Here is a 23,904-nt window from a genome sequence, read left to right on the forward strand (position 1 = left end):
AGCCCTTTATTTCAAGTAAAACACACATTCTCTGTCCTCCTTGAAAGTGCTCCTGTTGAGGCCATGGACCTTGTATAAACATGCTAACATCATGCAGACATCTTTCCTAATGATACAAAGTTCTCTCTGATGAGGCTTGCCCCCTTACCATATCTGTAGGAAATTTGTTACATGGCAGCCGTCAGTCTATTTCATGCTTTTGCCATAATATGCTTCCAAGTTGTTATGGTTTGTATACTCTTGTACCAGAGAGTGGCACCATTTGGATGGGTAGCATTGTTGGTATAGGTGTGACCTGTTTGCAGTAGGCATGTCACTGTGTGTGTGGGCTTAATACTCTCATCCTAGATGCCTGGAAATGGGTCTTTTACTAGCAGCCTTTGGGTGAAGTTGTTGAACTCTCACCTCTGCTCTTGCCATGCCTGTGTGAATGCTGTCATGCTTGATGATAATTGACTGAGCCTCTGAACGTGTAAGGCCACCCCAATGAAATGTTTTTATAAGTCTTGCCCTAGTCATAGTGTCTGTTCCCAGCAGTAAAACCATAACTAAGTCAGATGTTGGGACAGCCATTGAGGGAGGGGGCAAGCATGCGGCTGCTTGAGCAAGTTTGCAAGCTACTCCCCCAGTGCACTACACCTGTCCTGGCCTGCCTCTGCTTGAGCTCTTGCTAAGCTGAGGGAGCTGCCATTTGCTGAGTGAGAGGCGCTGCCCCATGGCCAGAGTTGGAGCTAGCAAGCAAGATTGAAGCAAGCAAGAGTGAGTGAGTAATCACAGCAGGGAGATGTGCCCAGAGGAAGGCTGCATGGCCATGCTGGGCATGCTCTGCTCCTGGTGGGAAGTCCCAGCAATCGCACAATTCTGCTTGTTCTTTCACAAGGCGTTATGCCTGCTCAACTTCGAGATCGAGGAGTTAGAGGCAGCTCTTCACAGAGATGACTTGGTATTTATCAGTGATCTGATTGCCTGCCTGCTTCAAGGCTGCTATTAGCGAAGAGGTATCACGTCTCAGACATTCCAAGGCTACATGGAAGATATTGTTAACTAAGGTTGTGAGCTTGAAGAAGGAAAGCCCAATCCTCTGAGAGATCCCAGTTTTCAAACCTTCCTCTGCGTACATGAGTAGAGATCCTGCATCTTCTCTGTGATTACCTGCTTGTTGCAGATGATGTCTTTGATCTTCTCAAGGGTCTGGATGCAGACAGTCTCCGAGTTGAACCTCTAGGTGAAGACAATTCAGGTGCACTGTACTGGTACTTCTATGGGACACAAATGTACAAAGAAGACCTAGTACACGGAAGGTCCAATGGAGAACTCTCCTTGAGCAGGGAAAGTGAAAGGCAAAAAAAAAAAAAAAAAAAAAAAAAAAGTCTCAAATGTTCCAGGAAAAACAGACAAAAGAAGAGGAAGGCCTGCAAAACGAAAAAAAAAAACTACAGGAGGAGATTATATCCAGTGAAAAGCAGGAAGAAAACTCCTTGACATCTGACCTACACAAAAGAAATGGATCCGGAGGGGCAGGCCAAGGTACTTGGTGGATCCTGTGTCTAACAGAAGAATGGAGACAGGTTACTGAGAGCTTCCTGAGAGCCGACCTCTCTCCAAGAGCAGCAACTCTACAAGCTCCTTAGCAGGACTTCCTGCCTGAAATCTGCAACATGATTGCTCAGAAGGGAAAACGTCCACAGGGCACAAAGCCAGAGCTGCAACACAGGTTTATATCTGTCCACCTGCCCATCCAATTCATCAAGCTAGAGGAAACTCCCATGCTCACCAAGATAGAAAAACAGAAGCACAGGTGGGAGGAGGAGGAATGACCGATCTTTCTTGCAGTGCAGAAGAAGGAGCAAGATCAGATGTTAAAGGAGGAGAGAATGCATGAAAAGGAGGAAAAAGGTCAAGGCAGAGGAAGTCTGGGCTAAGAGGAGAAAGCTCAGGGAAGAATGAGCATGGCTATTGGCTAAAGGCAAGGAGCTACCCCCAGAACTTTCCCATTTGGATCTGAATTCTCCTATGAGGGAATGGAAGAAGACCAAGGACCTCTTTGAATTGGATGACGATTTCACAGCCATGTAAAAGTTCTAGATGTGGCGAAGGCTCACAAGAATTCCTGGCCCTTCTTGGAACCTGTGGATGAATCTTATGCCCCCAACTATTACCAGATTATTAAGACCCCCATGGATATTTCAAGCATGGAGAAGAAATTAAATGGAGGTTCATAGTTTACCAGGGAGGAATTTGTAAATGTCACGAAGACCATGTTCAAAAATTGCCGAAAATACAATGGTGACAGTAATGAATATACCAAGATGTCTGACAATTTAGAGCAGTGTTTCCATCGGGCCATGACAAAACACTTTCCTGGTGAAGATGGAGACACAGATGAAGAATTTTGGATCAAAGAGGATGAAAAATGCTAAAAAAGAAGGAGTCAGTCTGGTAGAAATAGTGGAAGCCATGTTTGGACTCTCTCAAGAAACACAGAAGTGTAGAGCAGGAAACAGCCACCAGTAAAGAATGGGGGAAAATCATTGCCTGCAGCACACTGAGCTGCCTGCTCAGGGGACAATCAGAGCAGCAGTTCCGTACAACTCCCTCCAGAGGTCGGCACATCAAATGGCCAAGGCTTTTCTTGCCCCCTGCATTGTGGTAGGGTGCCTAGTCACGCATCCCTTTTAAACCAAATGAAGCCAGCAGCACCAGGAACATTTGGCTCTCTTCAAGGATCAGAACCCATCAACTTACATGGCTCCTCTCGAATTCCAGAGGTGCCCCCAGAGGAGCCCTTGCAACACCCAACCTTTGCTATACAGTATCCAGTTGGAATTAGTAACCATTGGTTATCCCTGCTCAGTGCTTCAGACCTTTCCAATATGGTGTCACATGTCCCATCCTTACAGCTTGGGCAGATGAATTGTCCCAGTCAAGTTGGAAACATGTATCCACCAGCTCCATTCCAGGCAGGATTTATTCCTTCTAGGCATGGTGGGACTCCAGCCCGACCCCCAGACTTTCCTGAAAGGTCTGAAATTCCTCCTGGTCATATTTATCATTCATACAAGTATCTAAATCGAGGACACCCTGCTGTTTGGAATGGGAACCATGGTACTGTAAACCCTGGATATTTGGGGCCAGTTGAGAAGCCCCACCTGGGTCCAGGACCCTCTCACCACCCTCATACCATTGGTCATGTGATGGATGGCCGAGTGATGAGACAACCTATCCCACCAAACCAGTGGACTAAACAGTCAAGCTTTCTACCTCATGGTGTTCCTTCCTCAGGGTATATGCAGCCACCCTGTAAGTCTGATGGACATGGTTTGCAGACACCTCCAACTCCAGCACCAAGTCCTGGATTCAGAGGGCCCTCCCAGGTGCCCCGGGGGGCACAAGTAGGGGAATCCATGATGGACAGCCCTGAAATGATTGCCATGAAGCAGCTACCCTCCGGAGTCTTTCCCCCAGGTATGCCTTACCACCCCCCTCCAGCGCACTCCTCCCCAATAACTGGTCCCTCTCCAAAGGTAGCTCATTCGTCATCAGTACGTGTGTCAGAGCCCGAGACTGCATTGGACAACCCTGGGAGTACACAGGAGATGACTGAAACACAAGAGCCTGAGGAAGACCCAGAGCCTTTGCCTGGACATGAAGAGAAAGCAGCAAGCATTTGTTCTTCAGAGGGGGTATACCTCAAACAACTACTTCACCCTGCACCTCCCTTGCAAGCCAGCGGTACCAGGCAAAGCTCACCACAAGAAAGGGAAACAGAGGACTTCTGACTCAATAGTGATGCTTCAGACTCTGCAGACACTTCTAACACATCAAAGAACAAGAACACCTGGCCTTTGGACAATAGCTACAGCAGCCCAGCTGTGCAAGGCTGTTTGAGAGACTTCTCCATAGTGGCAGAGATGGGGAATCTACCTGAAAATGAGGTCCTTGGTGAAGCATCTCCCTGTAGGTCAGAGGGGAAGGGCCTTGATGGTAGTGGTCCAGAAAAGCCAATCTGCCCCAGGGGTAAAACATTGCAAGAAGCCATGCTATGCATAGGACCGAATGCTACTACACCTCTTTGCACAGATCCCGGTTGGATGGCAGGCAAGGTGAACCAGTTTTCTCCCTTATACATGCCTGGCATAGAATACTCTAACTCAGCTACACAGTACTCTATGAGTCCAAGTTTGCAAGGCTTGGGCTCTATGATGGGAGGAAAGTCCTCAGGATCACAGCCTCAGTCCTTTCCTCCCAGGGGGTTCCAGGATAATGGTCCCCAACCTGGACTCTTTCCTAGGTACCATCCTCAGCAAGGAATGAGATATACCTACCAGCCTTCTTCTCTGCCTTCCTACCACCCCTATCAGAGGACTCCTCATTATACATGTCCACAGGGTTTTCTGATTGGCAGAGATCTCTCCCTTCCCAGAGAAGCCCAAGTGGACCCCCAGGGAGTCACCCTCCATGCTCCCTCTTCCCAGAGAAGAATGTCCTGTCTAGTCTGCAAGGTTGTGAGACACTAAATTCTGCCTTAACTCCTCCAACTCAAATGGATGCAGTGACTGCTAAGGTTGTTCCTCCTGATGGACACAATTCTGGTCCAGAAGAAGAAAAGATGGATGAATCTGTGGAGAGGCCAGAGAGTCCCCCAAAATTCTAGATCTCGACAACCATGATGCAGCTCCCAAGTGGCAGAACTCACTGTCAACCAGTGTCTATCTTTATGGAACTCCACCACCATCTCTGAGTTCAGGAATGACTTTTGGTTCATCTGCTTTCCCACCCCACAGTGTGATGCTGCAGACAGGGTCTCCATATACTCCTCAGTTATCAGCCAGTCATTTTCACCCCAGGGCATACCCATCCTCTGTGCCTGCCCATCCACATCCCCACCCAGTAGCCACCCAACCCAATGGCCTCTCTCCAGAGCGTTCCCTCAACTTCTGTCACAAAGAGGGCCTAGGTCACTTTCAGGCTTCGATGATGGAGCAGACTGGCACTTGAAGCAGATTAAGAGGCACATTTCAAGAAGTACACAGACCAACGGGATTGCAAATGCATCCAGTCCAGTCACAGTCCTTATTCCAAAAGACCTGGGCGCCTGTGGAGTCACCAGAACAGTTGCTGACTCGTAAAATCCCAATACTACCTCTGGATCAGAGCTAGTCTAGGGAGGACCTAAGCCCTAAGGAAGTGGACGGCTGCTTGTGGAGACCATAAGTCAGGCCTGGCGGATTTGGAGGAATGAATGCTGTACATCTCTGTCCTGTCTTCCGTTTCCACCTCTTCACTGTGAATCAAGCCTTCCTCAGAGCTGAACAGTATAAGCCTTAGGTGCATACTCTTTAGATAACTGGCTGGCCTGTAGCTGGGATCATCTGCACAGCTGACAAACTTACCCACAGCAATATACCTGGAGTTCTTGCTGGCTTCTCCAAATCCCAAGACTCTTGTCCAGGGAAAATCAATTTAAACTTGGGTGGAGTGTACATGTAATGCTGGAGTGGTGCCTTTAAACTTTCATGAGCTTCTAATCTCAGGTATATATTTGGTGAAGGGACTACTTTAGTATAAATGTTTTTGGAGCTGGTCCAGTTTACAGAAGTTTCATGTTGCCAAATTAAAATTATTTTTTTTTTTGTGGTGACTGTATTGTATATATAGTGGGACAGTCAGGTGGGTACATGGAAGAGTTGGGAGTCCTTCCCCGATATGGCCAGCATACTGTACTGGAAGATTCTCTGTCTTTGTACAGTCAGGTCTCACTGAATGCCTGAGGAAATAGGAGAAGAGATCCAGAAGGCTGCAGCTTATATATTTCCCTCAACTTGTTTCCTCTGCAGCTGGCCTCGGAGACAACATGTCCTCCTCAGCATTCATTTCACAGTTGATTGGACGGTGCTGTCATGGGGCTTTACTGGGTGTTGCAGCCATAGGACAGGCTGCTCTCACTCTGGTGGCCTAAGTTCTGGACTTGGGAAAGCATGTCCCTTCCTGCTTTTCCACCAGCTCTACCAGATAGTTGTAAGCCAGGAATTTGGATTCTAGAGTGTTTTACTTATCAGAAGATAAAGTGGCTTCTTCATGGGCCTGTCAGGCCTGTGATCTAGAAGGCATCAAACAACACTTTCTAGCACAATCACATTTTGTGAAAGTGACTACTCAGGTTTGTTATGTATGTTAGTCTAAAGAAAAAAATTGCACACGTTTGAAAAAAAAAAAAAAGACAGAAGTTGGTACCAGGGAATGGGGCATTGCTGGGATAGGACTGACCATGCTTTCATTTGAAGAATGTAGATTTAGGGACTTTGGATTTGGAACACAGAGGAATGCTTTAAAAGTGGCTTAATGGGTCATCCTAGTAGGAATATGGAAGACTTTGTTGCTGGGAGTGATTTGTACTGTGTTGACCTGGCCCAAGAGATTTCAAAGGAGAAGAATTTCAGAATGTGGCAGAAAGACTGTTTTTGTCATATTTTGATGAAGAATGTGGCTAGTTTTTGTCCTAGACTGACAAGTCTGCCTGAGACTAAGGTGAAGAGCCTCAGATTAATTGCATTGACAAGGGAAGTTTCAGAAAAGCCCAGCAGAGACTTTGTTCTCTGGTTAAGTCTTAGAAAGATAAGTTTTAACAAGCATAGCAAGCTTAGAAAGGAAAAATATAAAATACATGGTTTGAGTATTAAAGGGGCACCAGGACGTGAAATGGAGCAAAATCCTATGTTAGGAGATAACAGATTAAGGAAGTGGGACCTTGGGGTCAGACTCTACCCATCTAAATTTAGATTCAGGCATGGTGATGCACACCTTTAATCCCAGGAGACAGGCATGTTGATCTATGCCTTTCAAGGTCAATCTACAGGGCAAGAACCAGGATAGCCTAGCTTAGGCAGTGAAGGATTTGGAAAACAAAGCCAGTGATAATGTAATAGTACAAGAGGGTCATGTTCTAGTTCCTGTAAGCAGCCGAACTCGGCACCTTCAGCCATGTGGCTCTGGCTCTAGACTTAGGAATGGAAGGAACTACTGGGACATTTGATTCGGGTTAGCTGGAGCTAAGATATTAGCAATGATTAAGAAGAGACCAGCATCACTGAATTGAAATATGGGAATTGTTTTCTTAGAGCACAAAGAAGCTGTGTTTCAGAGACAGGCAAGGTTGTACTTCATGCAGCTTCTGGACTTGGTAATGTGGAAGAGTCACCCAGGTGGCACTGGTTTGGAAGGCATGAGGTGTCATGAAGAACAGCTGATGCTTGGCATTGTGAGAGATCATGGAAGACCATTGGAGAAGGTATAGCCTCAGCTGTAGTTGATGGCCCAGGACTGAGGGTGTCATGAAAAGGATTTGAGGCTTGGCACCATGAAGAGAGCCTATGAGAGGCTATTGGTGAAGCCTAGTTTGAGTGGAACACCCTTGTGTATTGGATTTGTCAGTACCATGGGATGATCACCAAGAACAGCAGCTGTAGTGGAGTGGATCAACCTGAACTTAGAGTGCTACAGAGGTCAGAGGTGGATAAGTGATGCCAGCCCTTAGGAGGAGCCCAAAAGATCAAGTGGAATCCCAGACACTGAAACAAGAAGCTGTATCATTGAAATTACCTTGGAGACTCAAAGACGTTAAAAATGCCAGAGCCATGGTATACATGATAAGGAAAGCTCCTAAGAGGGAGTTGAACCAGCCGAGGATAATGCAGTTTGTTGCAGTCAACAAAGATGAAAAAGGAGTGGAGATCTGAGGTCTGTTAACCTTATAAATTTCCACATCTATATGTTTCACATAAGACCTTTCAAATTCAAGGTCAATATGAACTATTATGTTTAAATCGGCTTGAGTAAGGGCAGCATTTCCAGTCCTTGTGCATGAGCTCTTTGTGGTTTTTTTTTCATGGAGCTGGCCCTAAGAAATGTCTAGCATACAGTTTTCAGCTGTTGTCCTGGTTGTTCTGTCATGGGGTGTGCATTTAATAAACCTTCCGTGTTTAACTGAATTCAGTGTTTCTTTGGATTGTTTGTTGACACTTGGACATAAACACTTCCATTCAGCAGCACATAGGACACTGAGCCAAGGTCAAGAATGGTGATATCTTGCCATAAATTATGTGAGAAGGGGGAAGGCGAATTTATCCCTTAGGATAAGGATCAGGGGTGGCTTGGTGCTTTTTAGGTTTGTTTTGCCTTTTAAACTGCTTCAAGACCCCATTTCTGATGTCCTAGGAATCATCGTGTTCCCATGATGATGCACTCAGACATGCCTGGAAACTATCAGGACACTTGTCAGAGAGCTTGATTTCTAAAAGAAAGGGATTATGGTTAATCTATGCTGCAGGATATTTGGTCACATTGTAAACCTCAAGATTGTGTTAATTCCTGAAAAAGAAAAAGAAAAAAGAAAAACACCTTTTTATGGTGTAGCTCAGCCCTAGCACAGACCTGTAATCCAAGAGCTTTCTGTTCAGTATACATTTTGGTCCTGTGGTTCATCCCTATCACTCACATATATTGCAAAGCAAATTAAAGTCAACACCATGTCCAGAAGTAGAGCAATTAACCAGTTGAAAGGGAATGAATATAATTAAACAAAAGGATGGCCTTTTTTGGGGAGGGGGGTTGAGACAGTATGTCTCTGTATAGCACTGGCTGTCCTGGAACTCATTCTGTAGTCCAGGCTGGCCTCGAACTCTGAAATCTGCCTGCCTCTGCCTCCCAAGTGCAGGGATTAAAGACATGAACCACCACTGTCTGGCCTTAGAAAGAAGGACTTTAACTTGATGGATATTTAAGACAGTATGGGGAGGGATAAAGACTGCTTTCCTACTGGGAGTTCATCAGGGTAGGAAGGTCAGCTAGTTGCTTTCACTGACTCTCTGAGCTGGCTACTGCCACTGAGTCTTCACTGGTAAAATTAAATGCCTGGTTTACGTGTGTGTTTTAAAAATGTATTTATTAATCATTCCATTGGGTTACATCTCACATGATATGCCACTTCCTGGTTACCCTCCACTAACCCCTCAAAATACATCTGCACTCTCAGCCCCCACTGTGCCTGGATGAGGATTCTCCTTCAACCACCCTCCCTTTCTTGACCTACTGATTGAGAAACCCCCTACACTGGAACATCAAACCTCCATAGGACCAAGGGCCTTGCCTCCCATTGCTTTCAGTTAGGCCATTCTCTGCTACAATGTATCTGGAGTTATAGATCCCTGCTTATACACTCCTGGGTTGGTGGTCTAGTGTCTAGGAGCACTGGGTGGTCCGGCCAGCAGATGTTGTTTTTCAATAGGATTCCATTCCCCTCTTCACCTCCAGCTTTTCTGCAAGCTCCTGCAATGAGTTCCCTGAGCTCAGTGTAATAGTTGGCTCCAATGGTCAGTTGCTGGCCACACCTCCCAAAGAAACATCACTCCAAGTTCCTGTCTGCAAGCACCTCTTGACCACAGGAACAGTGTCTGGTTTGGTGTCTGAAGACAGGATGGATCCCCAGGTAGGGAAGTCCCTGGACAGCCCTTCCTTCAGTCTCTGCTCCATTTCTTGTCCCTGTTCTTCCTTTTCTCAGGAACATTTCTTGGTTAAAATCTTTGAGATGGGTGGATGGCACAATTCCTTGACAGAGAGCATTGGCAGGGGTCGCCTTGGGGTTTGGGGGACATGGGGGAGGCATACCTATCTATTGGAGGTGGTCTCTACAGGTTCTATCTCCCTGATGTCTGAGAGCCTCAAGGGTCTATTCCCTGTTCCTCATCCTTCCACTCCCCATGTAATTTTTTTTTCAATTTCTTAACCTCCTGTTCCTCTCTCCAATCCCTTCCAGTACCTGACACTGCCTCCCTTATTTCCTCCCCTTCCTCTCTCCCTCCAAGGTCCCTCTCTTCCTCCCAGAATCTTCCTTTTTTCCCCTTAATGCAGGATAGGGTAATGCCAGGACCACGATTGGGAATGGGTGGGTTAGGGAGCAGGGGGAAGGTGGAGGGGATAGGGTATTTTCAAAGGGGAAACAAGGAAAGGGGATAACATTTGAAATGTAAATAAAAATATATATATAGAGAGAGAGAAAGAAAGAACATGAGACCAGAATCAACTGACAAGGACACATGGGTTACCACAGAGTGCAGAGGCCCAGTGCGGGTCTGATCTAGGTCCTAAGTATTTATGTTATGGTTGTGTAGCCTGGCATTCTTGCAAGATTCCTAACAGTGGGAGCACGGCTCTCTCTGAATGTTTTGCTTACTTTTTGGACCCTTTTCCTCCACTGACCTGCCATGTCTTGTCCAAGCCTTGATATGATAACATGTGCTGAGTTTTATTGCCCCCTGTTATGCTGTATTTGGTTGATGTTCCTGGGAGGCCTGTGCTTTTCTGAGAGTAGTAGTGCTTCCCGGAAGGTAGATTTCAGGAAAGGGGAGGTGGAGGGGAGAGGGTTGGGGGAAGGAAAGGGACAGAATATACTATACGAATGAAAAATAAATAATTTGCCCTTCTTTTAAAATTTATTGAGGGAACACCCAACGTCATTCACTAGACACACACACACACACACACACACACACACACACACACAGACACACACACACACACACACACACACACACACACACACACACACACACACACAGACACACACACACACACACACACACACACACAGAAATGAAAACCACAAAAAGTCAATGGTATAGTTTTTTCTTTTTTTGAATATTATTTTTCTTTTTTTATTTATTTTTTAATTTTTTTATTTTTATTGGATATTTTCTTTATTTACATTTCAAATGCTATCCTGAAACTTCCCTGTACCCTCCCTCCCCCATGCTCCCCTACCCACCTACTTCCACTTCTTGGCCCTGGTGTTCCCTTGTACTGGGGCATACTTTGCAAGACCAAGGAGCCTCTACTCCCAATGATGGCCAACCAGGCCATCTTCTGCAACCTATACAGCTAGCAACATGAGCTCAGGGGTACTGGTAAGTTCATATTGTTGTTCTACCTATCAGGTTGCAGAACCCTTCAGCTCTTGGGTACTTTCTCTAGCTCCTCCAATGGGGGCCCTGTGTTTCATCCAATAGATGACTGTGAGCATCCACTTCAGTATTTGCCAGGCACTGGCATAACCTCACATAAGTCAGCTATATCAGGGTCCTTTCATTGAAATCTTGCTGGCTTATGCAATAGTGTCCGGGTTTGGTGGCTGATTATGGGATGGATCCCAGCTGTGGTAGTCTCTGGATGGACCATCCTTTTTTCTTAGCTCCAAAATTTTTCTTTGTAATTCCTTCCATAGATATTTTGTTCCCTATTCAAAAGAGGAATGAAGTATCAATATGTTGGTCTTGCTTCTTGATTTTCTTGTGTTTGGCAAATTGTATCTTAGGTATTCGAAGTTTCTGGACTAATATCCACTTATCAGTGAGGGCATATCAAGTGATTTCTTTTGTGATTGGGTTACCTCACTCAGGATGATATCTCCCAGATACATCCATTTGACCAAGAATTTCATAAATTCATTGTTTTTAATAGCTGAGTAGTAATCCATTGTGTAAATGTACCACATTTTCTGTATCCATTCCTCTGTTGAAGGACATCTGGGTTCTTTCCAGCATTTGGCTATTATAAATAAGGCTGCTGTGAACATAGTGGAGCATGTGTCCTTATTACCACTTACAATATCTTCTTGGTATATGCCCAGGAGAGGTATTGCTGGATCTTTGGGTAGTACTATGTCCTAGTTTCTGAGGAACTGCCAGACTGATTTCCAGAGTGGTTGTACCAGCTACCAATCTCACCAGCAATGGAGGAGTCTTCCTCTTTCTCCATATCCTTGCCAGCATCTGCTGTCACCTGAATTTTTGATCTTAGCTATTCTGACTGGTGTGAGGTGGAATCTCAGGGTTGTTTTGATTTGCATTTCCCTGATCAGTAAGGATGTTGAACATTTTTTCATATACTTCTCAGCCTCTCAGCCTCATGTACTTCCTCAGTTGAGAATTCATTGTTTAGCTCTGTACACCGTATTTTAATGGGGTTGTTTGTATTTCTGAAGTCCAACATCTTGAGCTCTTTGTATATATTGGATATTAGTCCCATATCAGATTTAGGATTGGTAAAAATCCTTTCCCAATTTGTTGGTGGTCTTTTTGTGTTATTGACAGTGTCTTTTGCCTTACAGAAGCTTTGCAGTTTTACGAGGTCCCATTTGTCAATTCTCGATCTTACAGCACAAGCCATTGCTGTCCTATTCAGGAATTTTCCCTCTTTGCCCATATTTTCTAGGTTTTCCCCACTTTCTCCTCTATAAATTTCAGTGTCTCTGTTTTTATGTGGAGTTCTTTGATCCATGTACACTTGAACTTTGTACAAGTAGATAAGAATGTATCAATTCGCATTATCTACATGATAATCACCAGTTGTGCCAGAACTATTTGTTGAAAATGCTGTCTTTTTTCCACTGGATGGTTTTAGATCCCTTGTCAAAGATCAAGTGACCATAGGTGTATGGGTTTATTTCTGGGTCTTCAATTCTATTCCATCGATCTACCTGTCTGTGGTTGTACCAATATCATGCAGGCTTTTTTTTTTTTTTTTTTTTTTTTTTAATCACAATTGCTTTGTAATACAGCCTGAGGTCAGGCAAGGTGATTCCCCCAGAGGTTCTTTTATTGTTGAGAATAGTGTTTGTTTCCTAGGTTTTTTGTTTTTCCAGATGAATTTGAAATTTGCCCTCTCTAACCCAGTGATGAATTGAGTTGGAATTTTGTTGGGGTTTGCATTGAATCTGTAGATTGCTTTTGCTAGATAGTCATTTTGGCTATATTAATCCTGCCAATCCATGAACATGTGAGATCTTTCCATCATCTGAGATCTTCTTCAGTTTCTTTCTTCAGAGACTTGTCATACAGATCTTTCACTTCCTTAGTTAGAGTCACACCCAGGTATTTTATATAATTTGTGACTATTGTGAAGGGTGTTGTTTCCCTATTTTCTTTCTCAGCCCATTTATCTTTTTGTAGAGAAAGGTCATTGATTTGTTTGAGTTAATTTTATATCCAGGTACTGCACTGAAGTTGTTTATCAGGTTTAGGAATCTTCTGGTGGAATTTTTAGGGTTACTTATATATACTAACATATCATCTGCAAATAGTGATATTTTGACTTCTCCATTTCCAATTTGCATTCCCTTGATCTCCTTTAGTTGTGGAATTGCTTTGCCAAGGACTTCAAGTACTATATTGAATAGGTAGTGAGAAAGTGGGCAGCCTTGTCTAGTCCCTGATTTTAGTGGGATTGCTTCCAGTTTCTCTCCATTTAGTTTGATATTGGCTAATGGTTTGCTGTAGATTGATTTTGTTATGTTTAGGTATGGGCCTTGGGTTCCTCATCTTTCCAAGACCTTTACCACGAAGGAGTGTTGGATTATGTTAAATGGTTTCTCAGCATCTAACAAAATGATCATGTGGATTTTGTCTTTGAGTTTGTTTATATAGTGGGTTACTTTGATGGATTTCCGTATATTAAACCATCCCTGCATCCCTGGGATGAAGCCTACTTGGTCATGGTGGATGATTGTTTTGATGTGTTCTTGGATACGGTTTGGGAGGATTTTATTCAGTAATTTTACATCAATATTCATAAGAGATATTGATCTGAAGTTCTGTTTCTTTGTTTAGTTTTTGTGAGGTTTAGATATCAGAGTAACTGTGGCTTCATAGAATGAATTGGGTAGATTACCTTCTGTTTTTATTTTGTGGAATAATTTGAGGAGAGTTGGAATTAGGTCTTCTTTGAAGTTCTGATGGAACTTTGCATTAAACCCATGCATGGCAAATACATAAGTTGATGCTCCTCACAGTCATCTATAAGAAGAAACACAGGGCCTCCAATGGAAAAGCTAGAGAAAGAACGCAAGGAGCTGAAGGGGTCTTCAATTCTATAGGTGGAACAACAATATGAACAAACCAGTATCCCAAGAGCTCATATCTCTAGCTGCATATGTAGCAGAAGATGACCTAGTCAGCCATCACTGGGAAGTGAGGCCCCTTGGTATTGTAAACTTTTTATGCCCCAGTACAAGGGAATGCCAGGGCCAAGAACTGGCAGTGGGTGGGTAGAGGAGCAGGGCAGAGGGAGGGAATATGGACTTTTGGGATAGCATTTGAAGTGTATATGATAAAATATCTAATAATAATTAAAAATACATGCTTGGTGGAGACCTAAATGTCAGCTGTCAGATTGCGGTCTCCCACCACCTCAACAGGACAGTTAACACTGATCTATTAACTGAAACCATTGCTGTTATATACAAGCAGGGTAAAATGTCATACAACACTCACAAACACATGGGCTGACAAGCTACCACTCTGACTTCTATCTGTGGAAACCAAGAATTGGGCAATGGGAAGAGACCTCATGGCATTACAAGAAGAAAGGAGAAGCCCACATGCCCACCAGATTAATGACAATGAGAAGCACTCATTGGTATTTACATTTTGACTTTGACCCTACAAGGTTCTTCCCACCTCAAGTCACATGACCCTCGCATGACCTCTGTCCCAGGACCTAAAAGCAGCTCAGAGGTCTGCATAACATCCCATGTATCATGTACACTTGCATGAATGTGGCATGTTATTCATCTGTCACCCTTCCTAGACTTCAGATTAAAGCAAAGCAGCAAGGTCCACTTGCCAATGATTTCGTTTCTCAGAAGAGGCTAACTTCTCTGAATATGTGAGTATAAAAAGAGAAATGAACATCTGCATTCCATGAGGTGGGCGGCTGGTTGAGAGTGTGGATTAGAAAGATGGTAGGGGAAAGCAAAGTGATTCCAATGGGGCAAATGTTGACAGACAGTATTAGCCTGACTGAGCTGCTTGTCCCTACCTGAAGTTGTTGGGTCTCAAGGTTGCTGATGTGCTCCTGTTCGTCTTTACCATTCAGGTCCAAGTCAACCAAATATTTCTGAATGAGAGCCCAATCAATCTCTCTTTCCTTCCTCTCCCAACCAGTGTGAAGGACATCTTAATAAGATTCTTCTCCATCATGGGCTGGCTATGTAGGTTTCTGGAAACACCCTCTGCATAGTAAGATACTGCAGCTCCATCTTCTCATTCCTATGTACAGGCCCATTAACCCCACCAGGACCCTGGCTCCCATGAAGACCTAATACAGTCCATCTCAATAAATCCATCACAACTGCACAAACAGCAAACAGCCATTTCAAAGAAGAAGAAATTTTTGCTGCAGCCCAAACACCAAAAAGGTCTCATTGTCTCTCCAAAAGAAAGAGGAATTTCCATCTATCCATGACTTCCCAATGCACTAGGGCAACATCAATTAGTAGGGTGCAAATACCATCAGGGTCAATCAGTAGACCCAAAGTGAGGGCATTCTATCCTTGTGTTATATCACACTCAGCTCTCTAAAGCACTGCCTGAGAACCATGCTCTCAGTACTGCATGATAACCATGCACAATCACTCTTCTGTTGAGAGGCTTCTAAGGATGCCTGGACAATGCTGGGAGGGGTAACAGTCTCTTACAGATTTATGAAAACTGAGTCTATCATTCCAAGGCACACTGATGGCTGAAAGTAGAAGGGGTAGAACCAGAACTGCAGACTCTCCAGTCCAGAAACCAAGGAAGGTCGAAAATGCCATTCCACTATTGATTGTCTTGCTAACTGGTACTTACTTATAGAAGTTTATCTCCTTCTTGGGCTCCTGGATGTTCTCTCAGGCCTCAATATTCTCCAACTCTAAGTTGTTCACAGAGAACATAACCTGGTTCTTCTTTAATGTCAGTTGTTCATAGAAGGGTTTTAGCCTCTGGAAGGGCCTAGTCTTAGGAAGACAGAACTCCATGAACATGGGCTTGTAGGAACACATTATTCAGGCTGAGTCATGGACTACCCCAGCCATGGAAAGCACATTCTGTATTCTATATACTTGGATGATCTTCAGCTTTGAAATATGATATCCTAGTCCAGGACAGCAGAAGCTAAGCATCAAGATGGAGTGTTCCATGGCTCTCTGTGTTCACTCAGTTGGGCTGGAGGGTGCAGTCTAATCATTTATATTCTCAAGAGCCTAGGCCACAGGTCTTTGCCCGCCAGAAACCTGTGATTATATTTTTTCCTGTTTTCACAACTGGGGTTGTAAATCCTGAATAGCTTATACCATAGAGACAGACCTTACACATAATCCTGGAGATGTGATCAGACATCACCACAGCTTTTAATCTGCTCAAGGGATACAAGTGTGTGGACAACTGTGACCACATAGGCAAAGAACAGTTTTGAATAAAATGGGGGCTCCCAGAATTCAGCACTGAATTCACCTTGAAATTGTTATGAAGATAAATCCTCAAACCAAAACACAGTCTCCTAGGTTCACAAGTGTGGAGGAAAAATTAAACATACAAAACTCATGCACATGGAGGTACATATGCACACACAGAATCACAGACTTGAACAAACACACACACAAGGAGGAGAAAAGGAAACAGTCAGAGAATAAGAGACAGAGACAGAGGCAGAGAGCACAATGAGATGCAAAAGAAATGTATGCAACGTTAGTGTCTCAGAGTATAAGGCACATGAACAAAGAGGAACAGGATTGAGCCTCAGGCCTTCTAGATATGCACTGAGAAGTAAAAGGCCGACCAGGTCCCTCTAGATACTACAAGGAGCTTCCAGCACTCAGTCACCTGCCAGGCAAGTACAAACACTCAACATAAACTCACATCACCTAGAACCTTAAAAAGCCACATCCTGTCAAGTGCTTTCCAAATGCATGCTGGGAAGTCACTCTCCACTGCCTCTATCCCTGAATTCTTCATTCAGAATACAAGTCTTCTTCTCTACTGGAGGAAGCAGAAGAGTCCATTTCTCATCTCCCTCCTGATCAAGCTTCAAGTTCTGCGTCTCCATGATGAAGCATTCATGGATATGAGGTTGGGCATAGGGACGATCTGGTGGTACAGCTTCATAGAACACACCTCCTTCAAAGGATAAGATGAGGCTGACATTGCAGACCCCAGACTGATAACACAGGGTTTGGAGCAATGCACACCTCTTCTTCATGGATCCCTCTGTGAGGGAGGTCAACCTATCTCTGCTCATTTCTCTTCTGGGTAATGAGCTAAAGCTCTGTGTTCCACCTCTCCTCTTCCTTTTTGAACTCTTTCTTGCTTAGGACATGGGCAGTGTATGATGTCTGTTTTCAAGCCCCTGTAGGTAAAAGAACACAAGAATACTTTCATGTGAGAATGCAAAGAGTGTAGACAGACCACCCTGAAAGAGAACATGCCTGGAAACTAGTGACACCAGAAAGAGTTTAGTCCAGACTTGAGATGTCTCCACAGTGGGATTCAGTTCTACCATCACTCTAGAAAGACCAGCAGTTGTAAGCAGCCAAGAGATTCCTTTGTATGCCAAATCATGCTCATCATGCCCACAGAAATGGCTTCTCCAGGATTAGTATAAACTGCACTGGGTGTGACTTGGCTTCAGAGCCCTGACTCCTGAGCTTTCACAAGTCAAATGATATATTCACTATTCACAAGTACTTGAGTGCTTGGAGATGCTGAGATCTCCTACCCTGTTACTCTAGGCCCAGGGGTTTGACTTAAATAGTGACACAAGTGAAGAATATTGTCATCACACCATCAATTCCCCCTATTGAAACACCAAACACCAAAGCAGTAACAATAGGATCCCATCTCTGACTGGGTATATCCACTCTGAGAGGTCTTTGGTTAAGGCACAGAGATGCTTGCCACCCACAACTGGTGATAAACTGTTGTGAACTGTCAGTGACAGGAGATGAGAGGAAGTCAGAGATCATAAGGTCATGTCCTGAAGCACAGTTCTCTCCCTGGTACTATTGTCAGATTGCCACTGAAGCTAAAAGAACTATGGGAGAGATATGCAGTGATTCCCTTCCCTAAAATGGTGCATGTTAGACCCTCTATGACTCCTGATGGTCAGTGAAGTAAAGACTTGGAGTTATTCTCATGATAACAGCTTTGGCCTAGTCAACTCCTGAATTGAGCCATTAAATCTACTCAGACTTCACGCCAGCTTGACTATGCATTCAAAAACTTCTCCGTTTCATCCTGTACTGGTGCATGAAACCACATCCAGGCAGAGACTTCAAGGCAGGTTGCACTGTGGGTGTGTGTTAGGGTGTACACTCATGAAGCCTTATGCTTAGCATTTGATAGTTGCCCTAAGATGCCTCAGGAGATCAATGTGCAGCCATCATGGTGCTGGCAACAATCTGGACATCTGTTAGCAGAGGAAACTGAAATATTAGATCTACCAAAGAAATGGCCCTCAGTCTGAGTGTGGCCTCTCCACTCTGCACCAAAGTCACCAATCAGGATTGCTTACAGCCCTCTGTGAGCTATACCATGAGATTCTGTCTGAAAAAAAAAAAATATCGGGCTGGTGAGATGGCTCAGTGGGTAAGAGCACCCGACTGCTCTTCCGAAGGTAAGTTCAAATCCCAGCAACCACATGGTGGCTCACAAACATCTGCAGCGGGATCTGGTGCCCTCTTCTGGAGTGTCTGAAGACAGCTAGAGTGTACTTACATATAATAAATAAATAAATCTTTAAAAAAATTATCAGAGTTGGGGCATGTAGGCAGAAAGTATAAGAAAATACAACTGACATACATCAGTTGACAGAGCAAAGGCCTAGGATCATGTGTATGGTTTCATGATTGGTCCCACAAATCACACAAACACCTATTTCAGTTAAACAGGGATAGTTTATTGAATGCAGACCCTAAAGCTGATCGATGAGAACCATAACTCAGGGTTTCGGTGTTGAGCCATGGCTCCAACCATCTATCTTTGTTAAATTATAAGAAAAAAAAAAAAACTAAAAAAGCCATAGGGAGCAGATATGAACTGCCCAGTTCAGATCAGGCCATTGTAGGTATAAGGGTGCATAGTGACTCTGAAATTAATGGGTCCTAATAATCTTTGTGGCACACTCTAAGATTAACAAATGTCATTCAGAACATAACAGCATGTGATCACCATGACCCTGCTCTGAGTCAAGTTATTTTTCTGTGTCAGTGATTGGCAGGCATATTAGCACAACAATCTGAAATAGGGGCTGGACATAAAACAAAATGTTTGTAGCTATAGTGGCAGGTGACCCCTGGACACCAACACTTCCATTCAGAAGCACACAGGACAATGAGCAAAGGTCAGGAAATGGTGACATCTTGCAGTAAATTTTGTGACAAGAGGGTTGAGGAACTTATCCCTTATGGTGAGGATCAGGGGTTTCCTTGGTGCATTTTAGGTCTCTTAATGCCATGTGCAACAGGTTCAAGAGCCCAGTTCTGATGCCCTTGGAATCCTCGTGGTCCCATGATGATGCACTCAGACATACCTGGAAACTTCCAGAGCACTTGTCAGGGGGCTTGATTTCTATAAGTGAGGGAACATTGCTGACATCTGTTGCAGGCTTTTTTGATCACATTGCAAACCTCAAGATTGTGCTATTTGCTAAAAAAGACAAGAACAAAAACTCAAAGAACCAAAACTTTTTATTCTGAGGTCAGCCCTGGCACAGACCTTCAACCCAAGAGCTTTTATTTAATTGCACTTTCTTGTCTGTGGCTCAGCCCTTGCACACACCTTTACTGCAAAGCAAAAGAAAGTCAACTCCAGGTCAAGTGGCAGAATGATTAACCAGTTGAAAGGGAATGAATATAACTAAACCAAAGGAAGGTTCTTATGTTGAAGGATATTTAAGACAGTGTGGAGAGGGAGAAAGAATGCTTTCCTTCTTAGAGATTAGCAGAGTAGGAAGGTCAGCTGAGTGCTTTCCCCGACTCTCTGAACTGGCATGTTTTCACCCCAGTATCTCTGTTTGAGCTTTATTATTTAAATTAAATGGCTTGCATATATGTATTTTTAAATTTTATGTATTAATCATTCCATTAAATTATATCTCAAATGAAATACCACATTCTGGCTACCCTTCCACAAACCCTTAAAAAAAATTCCATCTGCCCTGTTCATTGCACATTGCCTGTATGAGTGTACACCCCCAACTTTGACCCTCTCCTGCCCTACTGTTTCAGCATTCTACTACACTGGGACATCAAACCTCTATAGGAGGAAGAGCCGCCCACCCTTTGCTGTCAAGCAAGGCCATTCTCTGCTACAATGTATCTGAAGCTATAGTTTCTTCCCAGTACACTTCTTGGTTTGTGGGCTAGACTTGGGGTGTCCTAGGTGGAGGGGGCAGCAGATGTTGTTCTTTCAATGGAGTTGCAATCCTCCTCTGCTCCTCCAAGCTTCCCTACCAGATTCTCTGAGCTCAGTGTAATGGCTGGCTCCAAAGGTCAGTTGCTGGCCACACCTCACAAAGAACCATCACAGGAGGTTCCTGTCAGCAAGTGACTCTTGACCATAGCAAGAGTGTTTGGTTTAGTGTCTGCAGACATTGTGGATTTCCAGGTAGGGCAGTCCCTGGATGGCCATCCCTTCAATCTCTGCTCCATTTGTCGTCCTTGTTCTTCCTTTTGACAGGAATATTTCTGGATTAGAAACTTTGAGATCGGTGGGTGTCCCTATCCTGCAAGGGGAGGCCATGCCTAACTTCTGGATATGGTCTCTACAGGTTGTACCTCCCCTTTGTTGGGCATTTCAGCTATATTTTTACCTAAACCATAGAAGAAAATTTTCCTATTCTAGAGAAAGTAATAGTTGCAAAATTAGAAGAATCAGTCTGAAGACCAGTTTATTAAAACAGAAAATAGAGTCTCCTGGACATATAATAATCAAAACACTAAGTACACAAAAGTATACAAGAATATTAGAAACTGCAAGGGAACATGGTGGAGTAACACAAAAAGACAGGCCTATCAGCAATCAGTAACACAGTGAGGTTTTGTACAGGAACACTGTTCCGTTGCTGGTGGGAGTGCAAACTTGCACAGCCATTATTAGAATCAATATGGTAGTTTCTCAGAAAGTTGAGAATCAATCTACCTCCAGATCTAACTTGGGTCTATTCCCTAAGGATGCTTAATTTTACCATAAGGACATGCTCAACTATGTTTATGTTTGCTCTACTTATATTAACCAGAAACTGAAAATAGCCTATGTGTCCTTCAACAGAAGAAGGAATAAAGAAACTGTGGTATATTTACACAACGGAGTATTACTCAGCTGTTAAAAAATAACATCATGTGTAGAATTCATTATACCTGATAGGTTTTTCTGTGAGTGTGGCACTGGAACACTGTCCAATCCTTGTACATTAGCTGGTGAGCCTACACAGGATACAGATAACATTATATGACTCTGCTCCACCTGTAGCATCTAATAAATTGAAGCACAATTGAATTCCTTCCCTAAAGAAAAAGTCCTGCTATACAAATATAAGTAATACATCTTTGGGAAGATAAAATCCTTGCCCATGCTACAGAATGAGACTCTACTGAGAAAAATGGATACACAAGGTCAGTTGTCACTATGAATCTCAAGCTACCAGAAAGGAAGTGGCAATATATTGACTCAGGATCTCAGACCTCAGGATTTTAGCATTACTAAGTAAAAAGTTTTGAAGGGACAGAAGTGTAGAAACAAGCCACAATTTTGTGAAGATTCCCAACTTCTGAAAACACCGGTGTTTTTACAATGAGCAATGAATGCAGTCTGATTTGCAGCAATAATCTTCAGTCGACAAGCTGTTTTGTTGCTGCCTTTATGGACTTGGGTACCAATTGCTTTTTGTAATATGGTAAAAATATGGCAATCACTTCTGCATTGATTTTATAACATGTGTTCAGATTGAGAATATGATTTTAATGCTGAAATCTCATGTACTTTGTTTTTAATTTCAAGCAAATCTTATTATACTTGAATATGCCTTGGTTTGTTAACACACCTAGACTTGCTATAACTGTATGCATGTAACAGTATGGATGTTCCTTCTAGGGAAGTAAAAACCACCAACTTTAAGTTATATCTAGTGATGTTTCTTGTATCCTTTAAGAAGAATTAAGACGATTATTTCCTTCCTTTTCCTGAGCAGCATCAAAAATCTTCCCTAGAAAAATTGAGTGCTTTACTGAGACTTCTTCCTAGGAAGGGATACACTGTGAGACAAAGTATCCTTGTATCTCAGTTTGTGTAAGGGAAAAGCTCCTATGTTTTAAAGTATACTGTAGAAAGTCTCTTCAAAACCTGTATTAGAACTCTGTTCATAGCTTTTTACTTAAACAGTTTAGACAAAATGGCTGAAAATGACAGCATCTTCCTGCATTAAGCAGTACATATACTGCTGTATTCAGCTTCATGGTGTCCCCCTGCCCATTCATTTATGTGTACTGGTGACAGTGGGCATAAAGAGCCTGAAAGTGTATGCATGTACCATAACTTCTAGACTTAATCTAGTCTGGAGTATTCAATAACCTTTTTTAGATGGTAGATAATAATTAAAATGGTTTAATTTCCTAGAAATAAAATGAAAAAATGGAAATATGGCCATTTTAAAAAAATAGTTTATTAGATCTTAAAAATGACATCATAAATTTTGCATGTAAACAGATGCAATTAAAAAAAATAATTCATACTGAGTTAGCAATCCAGAACCTTAAATATAAATAGGGTATGCATTTCCGTATATATGGCTATCAGCCATTAAATAAATGCAAAGCAACCTACAACCTGTAGATCTCAAAGGTTAGATATAGAGGAAGAACCTGGGGGGAAGGCTCATTGATCTCCGTGGAAAGGGGAAACTAAGTAGATTTCATAGGTGGACTGGGGGCAAAAGAAGATAGAAACAGGAGGAAAGAAGGTGAAGAGAGGGAGAGAATGAGGGAGAGAATTGGCATGCCTTTGAGGGATTATATGGAAACATGGTGCTGTGCATATATCCTAAAATGTATGCAGCTGATTCTGATGAAGTCTCCTAAAAACAGGGTATACAAATCCCAACTGGCCATCTCTTGCTACAAAATAAGGCTTCAAGTACTGGGATTGGGTTGTATTCAATTGAGTTGTTGGCCATAGAAATCCCCAAACAACTCAGGCTAAGACAAAAGGTTGCTCTCTACAATTTGACAGAGGGCCTCATTGCTGAGGACAGACGACACCCACACAACTCATTTAATGTGGAGAAGTTGTGCTGGTGTCTACATGAAGCCTTCACAGCTATGTTCCACTGTTTCCATACAAGATGATACTTGGCAGGCTACCAAAAGAGAAACATAAACACCAACCCATCCAAAACAAAAAACAAAAATCAAAAACCAAAAAACCAAAAAACCGGTTATCTAAAGCACTTTGATGGTTGGGGGAGGACAGCCCTTTAAGCAATTGATACTGGAGTGACACGTGCACCTCCACAAATATGGTGAAGTCCACCTAACATCAAACTTCAAAAATTAATTCCAAACTGACTTCTATTATACTATAGGGTTATCCTATCCTATATTCTATTATCCTCTATTACTGTCCTATACTATAGAGTTTTAAGGTTTTATAATTTTGTATTTATTTACATCCCAAATGCTGCCACTCTTCCCCTACCTCCTATTCTCTTCCCCTCTGAAAGGGCAGCTCCCACTAGGTCGACCCCTACACTGTTGCATCAGGTCTCTGCAGGATTAGGTGCATCCTCCCCTACTGAGGCCAGACAAGGAATATGTGCCTTGTTACGTATGTGCCAGTGGCATCAGAGAAGCCCACATATCTTCTTTGGTTAATGGCACAGTCTCTGGGTGCTCCAGGGGTATAGGCTAATTGACACTGTCAATCTTACTGTGCGGTTGCCATCTCCTTCAGGACTCCAATCCTTCTCCTACCTGCAGCAAGAGGTCCCCAACCACTGAGCAGTGTTTGGGTAAGGGTATCTGTATCTGTCTCAGTCAGCTGCTGG

The 23,904-nt window shown here is 43.3% G+C and overlaps 1 protein-coding gene and 1 pseudogene across 5 annotated transcripts in view; both read left to right on the forward strand.

The window, feature by feature from the left end:
- The window catches only part of LOC147005065 (actin-related protein 3B-like), a 173,147-nt gene that overhangs the window by 46,748 nt on the left and 102,495 nt on the right, over positions 1–23,904 (forward strand). The gene's annotated exons all lie outside the window — the stretch shown is intronic.
- Positions 785–5,160, forward strand: LOC147005067 (chromatin remodeling regulator CECR2-like; annotated as a pseudogene).

This window comes from Mus caroli, unplaced genomic scaffold, assembly GCF_978045245.1.
Source record: "Mus caroli unplaced genomic scaffold, Mus_caroli_1 scaffold_4, whole genome shotgun sequence".
NCBI classification, from domain to species: Eukaryota; Metazoa; Chordata; class Mammalia; order Rodentia; family Muridae; genus Mus; species Mus caroli.